This window comes from Alosa pseudoharengus, unplaced genomic scaffold, assembly GCF_046254945.1.
Source record: "Alosa pseudoharengus isolate Yale_2024_CS ecotype anadromous, Long Island Sound unplaced genomic scaffold, YU_APseudo_1.1 YU_APseudo_1.1_scf_4, whole genome shotgun sequence".
Lineage (NCBI taxonomy): Eukaryota > Metazoa > Chordata > Actinopteri > Clupeiformes > Clupeidae > Alosa > Alosa pseudoharengus.
Genome location: NW_027468774.1, coordinates 28,553,057 through 28,563,056, shown reverse-complemented (window position 1 = coordinate 28,563,056; position 10,000 = coordinate 28,553,057). Strand labels below are relative to the sequence as shown.

General features: G+C 43.9%; 1 protein-coding gene across 1 annotated transcript in view; it reads left to right on the top strand.

Moving 5' to 3' along the window:
• Window positions 1-10,000, top strand: part of LOC143102874 (voltage-dependent T-type calcium channel subunit alpha-1I-like) — a 128,264-nt gene that overhangs the window by 48,564 nt on the left and 69,700 nt on the right. The window lies entirely within an intron of this gene.

The following is a 10,000-nucleotide window of genomic DNA, read 5'->3' as shown; positions in this document are numbered from 1 at the left end:
TATTTATTTTCACTTGGTGTTAAGCAGATCATTTACCCAAAGTGAAAGTAAGTGTACCAAACTGAATATATAGATATATACTGTGTTCATCAGTATGTGTACCCCTTGGCTATGGATCTGGGGGTTGCCCCACATCCCACCCACTCTTGGCTTTCACCCGCTCAGTTCCTCTCTCTCAGTGATCCCCCTCAGCCACGGAGAGATAAGGGGCTCTGGGTAGAGATTGGGAGAGAGGGATGAAAACGTGAGCTTTTTGGCATTTCACCCTCAACTGACTCCAGAGCTCAAAGATGGTACACTCTGACCGTTTTATTTTTTTTTGTTATTATTCTGTGAGCCCTACTGTATGTTTGTGTGTGTGTGTGTGTGTGTGTGTGTGTGTGTGTGTGTGTGTGTGTGTGTGTGTGTGTGTGTGTGTGTGTGTGTGGATGCGTACACAGGTGTTTGTGAATGAATGTGCGTGTGTGTTGCAGGGGTCATGGGAGTGAAACGTGAGGTGTGAAATAGGATCAGTGCAGCGCTGGGGAGGGCTTTGGGAAGAGTAGAATGTAACATGCGGAGGACATGAACCACAGGCTGACGGGGAGATAAGACAGGGGCCCTAAGACAGAGAGCCACACCAGCACAGCCACAGCCAGCTCTAGTGCTGGCAACAGTCCCCTCACACACTGAGCCACGGCCACGGCCACATGCTCCCAGTCAACACACACATATCAGCAGAGGTCATGCTGTGCTTTGGTCTGGCCTGGTCTTGAAAGGTATGATATTTTCTAGCCTTGTCTAGTTTGTTCCGATCCATCTGGTCTGCTTATCTGTCTAGTTCAGTCTGTTCAGGTCTGATCTGGTCTAGTTCAGTCTGTTCAGGTCTGATCTGGTCTAGTTCGGTCTGTTTAGGTCTTATCTGGTCTAGTTTGGTCTGATCTGGTCTAGTTTGGTCTGTTCAGGTCAGATCTGGTCTAGTTTGGTCTGTTCAGGTCTTATCTGGTCTAGTTCAGTCTGTTCAGGTCTGATCTGGTCTAGTTCGGTCTGTTGAGGTCTTATCTGGTCTAGTTTGGTCTGATCTGGTCTAGTTTGGTCTGTTCAGGTCAGATCTGGTCTAGTTTGGTCTGTTCAGGTCTTATCTGGTCTAGTTCAGTCTGTTCAGGTCTGATCTGTTCTAGTTCAGTCTGTTCAGGTCTGATCTGGTCTAGTTCGGTCTGTTTAGGTCTTATCTGGTCTAGTTTGGTCTGATCTGGTCTAGTTTGGTCTGTTCAGGTCGGATCTGGTCTAGTTTGGTCTGTTCAGGTCTTATCTGGTCTAGTTTGGTCTGATCTGGTCTAATTTTGGTCTGTTCAGGTCTGATCTAGTCTAGTTGGTCTGTTCAGGTCTGATCTGGTCTTTTTTATTCTGTTCTGTTCTGTTCTTGTCTGGACTTGTTTGTTCTGGTCTGGTATGGACTGCTCTAGTCTGTTCTCTTCAGATCTGTTGTCCACTCTCGTGTTCTGGTGTGTGTCTTACCAGGCTGCTGGTGGCCCATGGCTGCAATTCTGTTCTATCACCCTCTTCATAGCTATCTCATCCTTATTATAGTAGGCCCCTTGGGCTCCCCCACCAATGGAAGAACTCGCACAATCTCTCTCTCTCTCTTTCTCTCTTGCTTCCTCCCTCTCTCTTTCACTCACACACTCAGGCAGGCACACACACACACACGCACACACACACACACACAGGCCCACCTTCCATAAGATTCTGATTAAACATAAAAAGAGCGGCACATGACGGGGAGGGGACAGTGGAGACCATGGCACACAGAGCGCACCAAAACAATTAGTGTCATAGGCCGCTCCCTTGCAGCGAGCTAATTACCCCAACAAACACAGCACCTGATTGATGTGCTGGCGAACAGATGTGTGGAGTTTGGAGGGACTCTCTCCCTCCCTCCCTCTCTTCAACACCCCTCCCCCTCCCCTCCTCCCCCACCCTGCTGTCTCATCCCTCTTTTCCCTGCGCTCCGGAGACTTCTCTGTTCTTCTCCTCGTCTGTCTCGCGTCCATTGATCGCTTTGATACCCCGTCTTCCTCGCTGCTCCTCGCCTCTCCTATCGGGCTGCTCTCCCATCATCCCCCCCTGATCTCATCTCCACAGGCTCTTTTCCTCGCTCTTCGCTTCTCGCCTCTTCTCCTCTCTTACGCTCTTCTCCTCTCCTCGTGTCATTCTTGGTTTCCGCTCCACTCTTTCGGTTTTTAGCTGAATGAAGAGGCTATAGATGAAAGACAGTGCCTGAGGCCGAAGGGCCACTATACGGAAACGCACAAATAACTTCAGAATGAATAAGAAATGCTGCTGAAGAGTAGAATGTTTGGCCTACTTCCCCGATTGATTACCTCACCAGTACAGCCAGCACAGTGATGCTAATTCAATTTAATTAAAAAAACGTTATTTATCCCGAAAGGCAATTTCTCCATGCAGGCATAGTGACATATAAGACATAACACAACATATAAGACAGGACAAAAGAAAGAACAGGACAGACAGGAGTGTAAGGGGGATTAGTCCCAGGAGAGGGAGGAGGGGGCTGGGAGCATATTCAAGTTCAAAAGGTGAATAGCCTCATACATGCTAAATTAGCGCTTATTCTAAGGTCTTCATTGATTATGACGTAAGCACTATCAAAGTCAGTAATTTTCCCCAAAAATATTTGACGTTATAGGTTCATCTGTGTCAGCTAACCAAAACTTCCTGCGGTGGTCAGTAAGGTAGCATGTGTTGACAGCTGAAGTGGCTGTGGCCATCGCAATCAAGCGGGACATAAAACAGATAATAGGTCATCTTAGGCATCTATTAAAATTTAATTAAATAGGCTTTGTGTTATTTTTTTTTCTCGGGTCCATGGAAAACAATAATGTTCTTCTGATATAGTATAAGATTAGACCTAATGAAAAGCTGAGTTCAAAGCATATTAACAATCAGATTGAGCCATTTATGAGATGCTATACTCAATTATTGAAACAAACAGTATCTATAGTCTACATTAAATACTCTTGCGTGTGAGTTGCCTTACAGCTGAACTTTTGACTCCTGATCATTTTTTTATTTCTGTCACCCAAACCAAATGGGCTAGATGACAACTGGGGAGAAAATGCCTCATTCGTCAGAAATAATAAATAAAAGCAGATATTATTGAGCCACCTGAGCTCCTTGAGTGATGAGGAGTTAGACTCGCTCAGACAGTATTTTGCTTTTCAAATCTGCTTGGCTTAAATATTGACTAAGATAGCACATGCAGATTGCATTGAACACAGTGAACACACAGTGAGGTGAAGCACACACTAATCCTGGCGCAGTGAGCTGCCTGCAACAAAGTGGGAACCACAAAGAGTGGTGCATTTCCTGCCTACAGTAGTACAGCAGTATGTAGGCTGTTGGCATCTCTGTGCATGTTAATTACACTACTCTATTCTCATGGGTACGCTGTAGAACATTAATGGCCCGTATGCTAACATGATTTCTCTACATTTGTTTATATGTGTTTTGAAGCATATGCACTAGCTGCAGTTTTCAAAAGCTGTTTGCATTTGTGCATATTAATGTGTGCGTTTGTGTATGTGTGTGAGGGGGCATTTGATGGGTGAGAGTGATGTGTGTGTGTGTGTGCGTGTGTGTGTGTGTGTGTGTGTGTGTGTGTGTGTGTGTGTGTGTGTGTCTGTCGGTCTGTCTGTCTGTCTGTCTGTGTGTTTGTGTCTGTGTGTTTGTGTCTGTGTGTTTGTGTGTGTGTGTACATTTCTGAGAGTAAATTATATTTGATTGTGTCAATAAATGCCATTGAATTGAAATCAATTTATTCATTGAGCTGAACACAGTCCAATTGAGTGTGCATCTGTGAGTGGGAGACAGAGAGAGAGAGAGGGAGAAAGAAAAGACTAAGAGAAGAAGAAATAAACAGAGAGAGCATGCGCAAGAAAGAAAGAATGAATGTTTGCTTGCCCTGCCTCGTCTGAAGATATACAAATGCTCTTTTAGGGTTGGGGTTATTTCCCCATTAAAGGCATGTGTAAAGCGTCTATGGGGGCTCTTAATGTCGCCTTGCACGAGGAGGTGAGGGTGCCGACACTATTTCCTCTCACAGACACTCTCATAGCAGCTGACATTTCAATTGGCAGGCTGACATTTCTCTGCGCTTAAGTGCGGCGGAAAAGGAATGTGGTATTTCTGGACGACAGGGAGCCGACCCACTCCTACTTTTGCTCAAAAGTGCCCAAGCTCTCCGCCACTCTCTTTCGTGCTCTCTCTCTCTCTCTCTCTCTCTCTCTCTCTCTCTCTCTCTCTCTCTCTCTCTCTACTCCTTATTTAATTTCACCTCATTCCTTCCCTCAGTTCAACTGAGGACCAAGCTGTGCTTTTGTCGTCACTTCGCTGTGTGACAAAGTGATATCTGGCACCACTGCACACATGTGTTGCTATCACTCTAAAACTTCTTCATTATCAAATATAGACCTTTAAATCACTATCTATTTACAATGACAGAAAGTGCTGAAATGGACGTTGGATAACTACATGTATATACTTATATAGTCCAGTGGAATTTGGGATAGGTGTGAATAATTGTACTTAATTATTATTATTAACTTATCATTTGTAGCTTAACTGTACATGATAAACAGTATGACATCAGTCATTGCTGCTGTTAGTGTATTTGTGTCTGGTTTTCAGACAAACCGCTTGGCACTTGCCCTCCTGTAAGATCTCTTGCTCTCTCTCTCTCTCTCTCTCTCTCTCTCTCTCTCTCTCTCTCTCTCTCTCTCTGGTGTGGCTGTGCTGATTGAGAGCGTTGAGCGAGACAGGCGTCCTACACCTCCCACTGAGTAATGTGTGTGCCCGATCACACTGTCCACTCCCATCACTTCCTGTCTGGATGAATAATGCATCCATGCAAATCATTGGCCTCGGTGCCAGACCCGAATTAGTCTGTGTCTGCTGAGTGATCAGAACATTCCAGAAGGTTCCTCTGGTGCCAGAGCCATCACACCAACATGCACACTCACTTTCTTTCTTTTTTCTTTCTTTTTCCTTTTTTTCTTTCTTGCTGTTCCTCCCTCCATCCTTCACATACTGTACACACACACACACACAAACACACACACACACACAGACATTGAAGTTATGGATTCTTCATCTAAGCATATCAACATATGCAAAGAAAATCAATGCAAAAATCACAAGGTAAAGAATTTGCTCAGGCACCAAAAATATCCCCAAACACAAAACACGTCTGTGTGTACTAGAAAGGAGTGAACGAGAGCAGAAGAGAGAGGAATGATGGAGGAACAGAAGGGGGGGAGGACAGACATTTTTGGATGCAGACAGTGATGGAGAGGGGAGGGTCACACGGGAAAGATGGAGTGTGCGACAGATTAAATCATCACGTCTTCAGCTGAAATTGCAGAGAGAGAGAGAGAGAGACTTGGAGAAAAATAAAGAGCGAGACAAGGATGGAGAGATAGATAAGGAGAATGAAATGGAAGGAAAGCAAGAGAAAAGGGGGGTTGGAGAGAGGAAGAGTACAGTAAGGAGCGAGTGAGTAATGGATGCCCATCAAACTTGGGCATCTCTGTGGGAGAGGAGAGAAGAGGAGAGGAGGGAAAGATAGAGGGAGGGAGGGAGAGAAGAGGAGAGGAGGGAAGGATAGAGGGAGGGAGGGAGAGAAGATGAGAGGAGGGAAGGATAGAGGGAGGGAGGAAAAAAAGGAGAGGAGGAGGCTGACTGTGGGAGAGAAGAGGAGAGGAGGGAAGGATAGAGGGATGGAGGGAGAGAAGAAGAGAGGAGGCTGACTGTAGTCTCTGCAGCCTGTTAAATATGAATGAGGGGGCGGAGGAGTAGCTGTCTTCCACAGCTGGACTAGACTACTACTATCTAACATACACACAAACACCCTGTTACATTTATGCACACACACACACACACACACACACACACACACACACGCACACACACACACACACACACACACACACACACACACACACACACACACACACACACACACACACACACACACACAGACACACACACACACACAGACAGAAACACACACAGACACACACACATAAACACACACACACACACACACACACACACATACACACACACACACACACACACACACACACACACACACACACACACACACACACACACACACACACACTCAATTGCACATACTATGCTCTGAACTCATACTCATCTGATGTCCAAATCTGAATATGGGTTTTCACCTCGGGTACTCATTTGTGACTGTAAGCATTTATATAGGAACATTCTCAAGCACACATTCACACACACACACACACACACACACACACACACACACACACACACAGACAAACATACAGTAGGGCTCACAGAATAATAACAAAAAAAAATAAAACGGTCAGAGTGTACCATCTTTGAGCTCTGGAGTCAGTTGAGGGTGAAATGCCAAAAAGCTCACGTTTTCATCCCTCTCTCCCAATCTCTACCCAGAGCCCCTTATCTCTCCGTGGCTGAGGGGGATCACTGAGAGAGAGGAACTGAGCCGGTGAAAGCCAGGAGTGGGTGGGATGTGGGGCAACCCCCAGATCCATAGCCAAGGGGTACACATACTGATGAACACAGTATATATCTATATATTCAGTTTGGTACACACACACACACACTTTCCCTCTCTCTCTTTCTGTCTCTGTCATCTCTTTCTCTCTCACATTTCAAGCTGCATGTCACACATGTTCCCCCTCTGTTGCCCATCCTGGCAACAAGGCTGTAAACTTGTCTGTCTCTTCCCCAATGCCTTGTTGACTGCAGTCCTCTAGGGGCAGAGTGACAGAGCTGTCAGTCAGAGCATAATTGACATAATGGGATTGTCAAGTAGAGAAAAACTCGTCTGGCCCAGAGCGGTGTGATGCGGTGTGCTACGCTTCTCTGACAATCTCTGAGATTAGTGCTGCAGACTCCTGCTCTCTCTCTCCCTCCATCTCTCTTTTTTTCTCTCTTTCTCTTTCTTTCTTTTTTCTCTCTCTCACTATTCATTCTCTCTTTTCTTGCATTTCGCGTCCTCTCTTTTTTTCTGTCTTCTAGAAATATAACCTTTATTTCAAATGAAAAATGCTGGCCAATAGATTTCCCCCATAACATTGCACACATCACAACTAGGGCTGTCACTTTTGTGAAAAACTTTTTTGACATAAGTATTCATTGAATCGATTGTAAAATCGATTTTCTGTGTCTTTCAACGCCAAATATAGGCCAATCCACGGACAACTAATGAGGGAGCTTGAAGACACACAAGCCAGCAATATTTCTGATGATTTTTTTGGCGTGAAGTTTCATGCACAATGACAAAAAGGAGTGCAATATTCTCGAGAAAAAAAAGAACGGAGTGGACTGCCATAACATCAGTGAAAAACATTACTGCATGCTTCAACGTGGCTGTGTTTACGATTAAAACTGTCAAAAAATTTCGCCTACATAGGAACTCACGACTGCACAGTTTATCGCTTGTCCTTCTCCATAGTTTGATCTACCCAAAACCCGAAGTGCTTCCATATCGAACTCCTCAAGCTATTAGGGCTTATCACTCGTCTCTCTCATGTCGCACAGGTTGATCGCGTTGTCCTCCATTTTTTTGGTAAAACACCAGCAGCACAGCAGCCGATTGAAACAGCTGTTTCCGGTACGTAAAATTGGTGGGAATTTTCTTTTTAGCTTTCGCAATGCCTACTGCACTTTTGGAATTCTTTATTTTCTTTTTCTTCTTGTTTGTGGGTTTTGTTACATCTATCTTTTTTATTTGTTTAATTTGTTTAAAATGAAATGTACATATTTGGTTAAAATCGATTCCCTATTTTAGTTTTCGAAACTTGTGTTGGTTGTTCCAATCGATTGTGCAATCGATTTTCAAACGTAAAGTGACAGCCCTAATCACAACAACTAAATATATGCCGAACAAACAAACCAACGATAATAGAACTCTGAAATCCGTAACAGAGCACTGAAGATGACACAATACACAAAACAGTGGACCGGTGTTCTTTAAGCTCAGACCCTATCTGCCTCCATCTCAATCTCTGTTCTTTGTGTGGGTGTGTAGGTGGTTGTGGGTATGCATGTGTGTGTCTCTCTTTCTCTCTCTCTCTCTTGTTCTTTCTTTCTGTCATTCTTTGTCATTGTTTTGTTTTGTTCCTCATCCTCAAGTGACGTGATCATACAGTAGGTGTCTTCACACTCTCACACTCTATACACTGTGGAGTATACATACTCATATAAGTGAGTCCTGTGTGTGTACTTTGTCCTTCATTTCAGAGGACATGTTTTACCATTTCTTTACACAGTCCATCCCCCCAAAGACACACATCAGAGAGCAACAGGAGTGAGACCCTTCTGTTTCTTCCCCAAATCCATTACGTCCATTAAAACCGTGTACCGACCGCACCGCCCGGCTCTCCCCTCAGCCCATTATCTCCCGCCACTGGAGACCCATCAGCCGGACCCAGGGTGGAGGGTAGCGGCCGGGCAAAGCGATTAGTGACCTCTGTGTGAATCTGCTCGCTACCTAGAGGCTCCCGAACTCTCTTGCACACACACACACACACACGCACACACACACGCATTCATGCGCACACACACACACACACACACACACACACACACACACACACACACACACACACACACACACACACACATGCACACAGGCACATAACATACACACATGCACCAAACTGTTCTCAGCTTCTTTGACTCAGTCTGGTGCCTGTGGGAGGTCTGTGCACTATAGAATGTGTCCCAATCAATGCATGGATGAAGTGCTTTGTGATGACTGATGCAGGCAGCATTCTGGAGTCTCTGGATCTGTGTCAGATGTCAATCAAAGGTCCCCTATAGATCCTTTTGCCACGGAGTGTAACGAGATTGGCAGCGGCGGTGTCACACAAAAAGGAACAAATCAAGGAAAGCATGGTCAAATGGTCAAAGATGAAATGAGAAAGACATAAAAATCATAAGAATTGAGAGAATAGAAGAGTAAGGAGTGTAGAGTGAGGAATTCCAGGTTTTGTCCAAAAACGGAGGAGAGAGGGGCAGAGAGAAAGAGAGAGTTTGTCGTTTTTTACAGTTTGTTTACACACTAAATATTTCCTTGTCACGATTTTCTAAACACGTCTTTCAAACACCATAACCCCACATCAAATCTGCAAAACAGCGTTTGACACAGTTTTCAATTTCCTAAAACAAAATTGGCAAAACACCACACACAATTTTCTACCTAACACACACAAATCTAACAGGAAGTAACTTGATTTTGTTTTTCAAACACAACCTATTTTAAATGCCACACTTATTCACCAGTGCTTTACACTCGTTACTTAACAGAACACCAATCATTAGTATAGGCCTATGAATAGATATACTCTCTATATATACAGTATAGGTATAGACCATTTCAATCTGCTCCTAGAAGATTTCCGGTTGAAATATTCAGAACCAATGCAGATACTTTGAAATGAAAATGAATCGCACTTTAGCGTAATGTTCTACAAAAAGTTTACTTCATGTACAACTTGTCTTTTCATTTGTCCCCAAGTTACCATTAGGTCAATGATTTTTTTCTGGTGGTCATTGTATTTTGCTTTGTCTTTTTCTTGTTGGCTATAAAATACTGTATTCACAACAGCAAAGTCATTTGGAAAAATCACTATTTTTGGTTTCAGTATTGCTTGCATTTTTACTGTGTATTTCAACTTCTCTCTGTAAATGACTTTCACTCTTGTATGGAAATATACATATAAAGCCCATGAAAGACAGAAGAGCTTTAGGTTTTGAGCAGCCGTGTGTACATGATGTATCCAAAACTTCATAATATGACAAAAGTGTTTATAATGTGAGGCGAATATTTGCTTTAAAGATGTGTTTATGGCATTTTGAATGTTGTGTGTCATTTTGGTGGAGATTTGAGGCATTTTGCATTTTGCGTGAGCAATTTTGGGTTTTT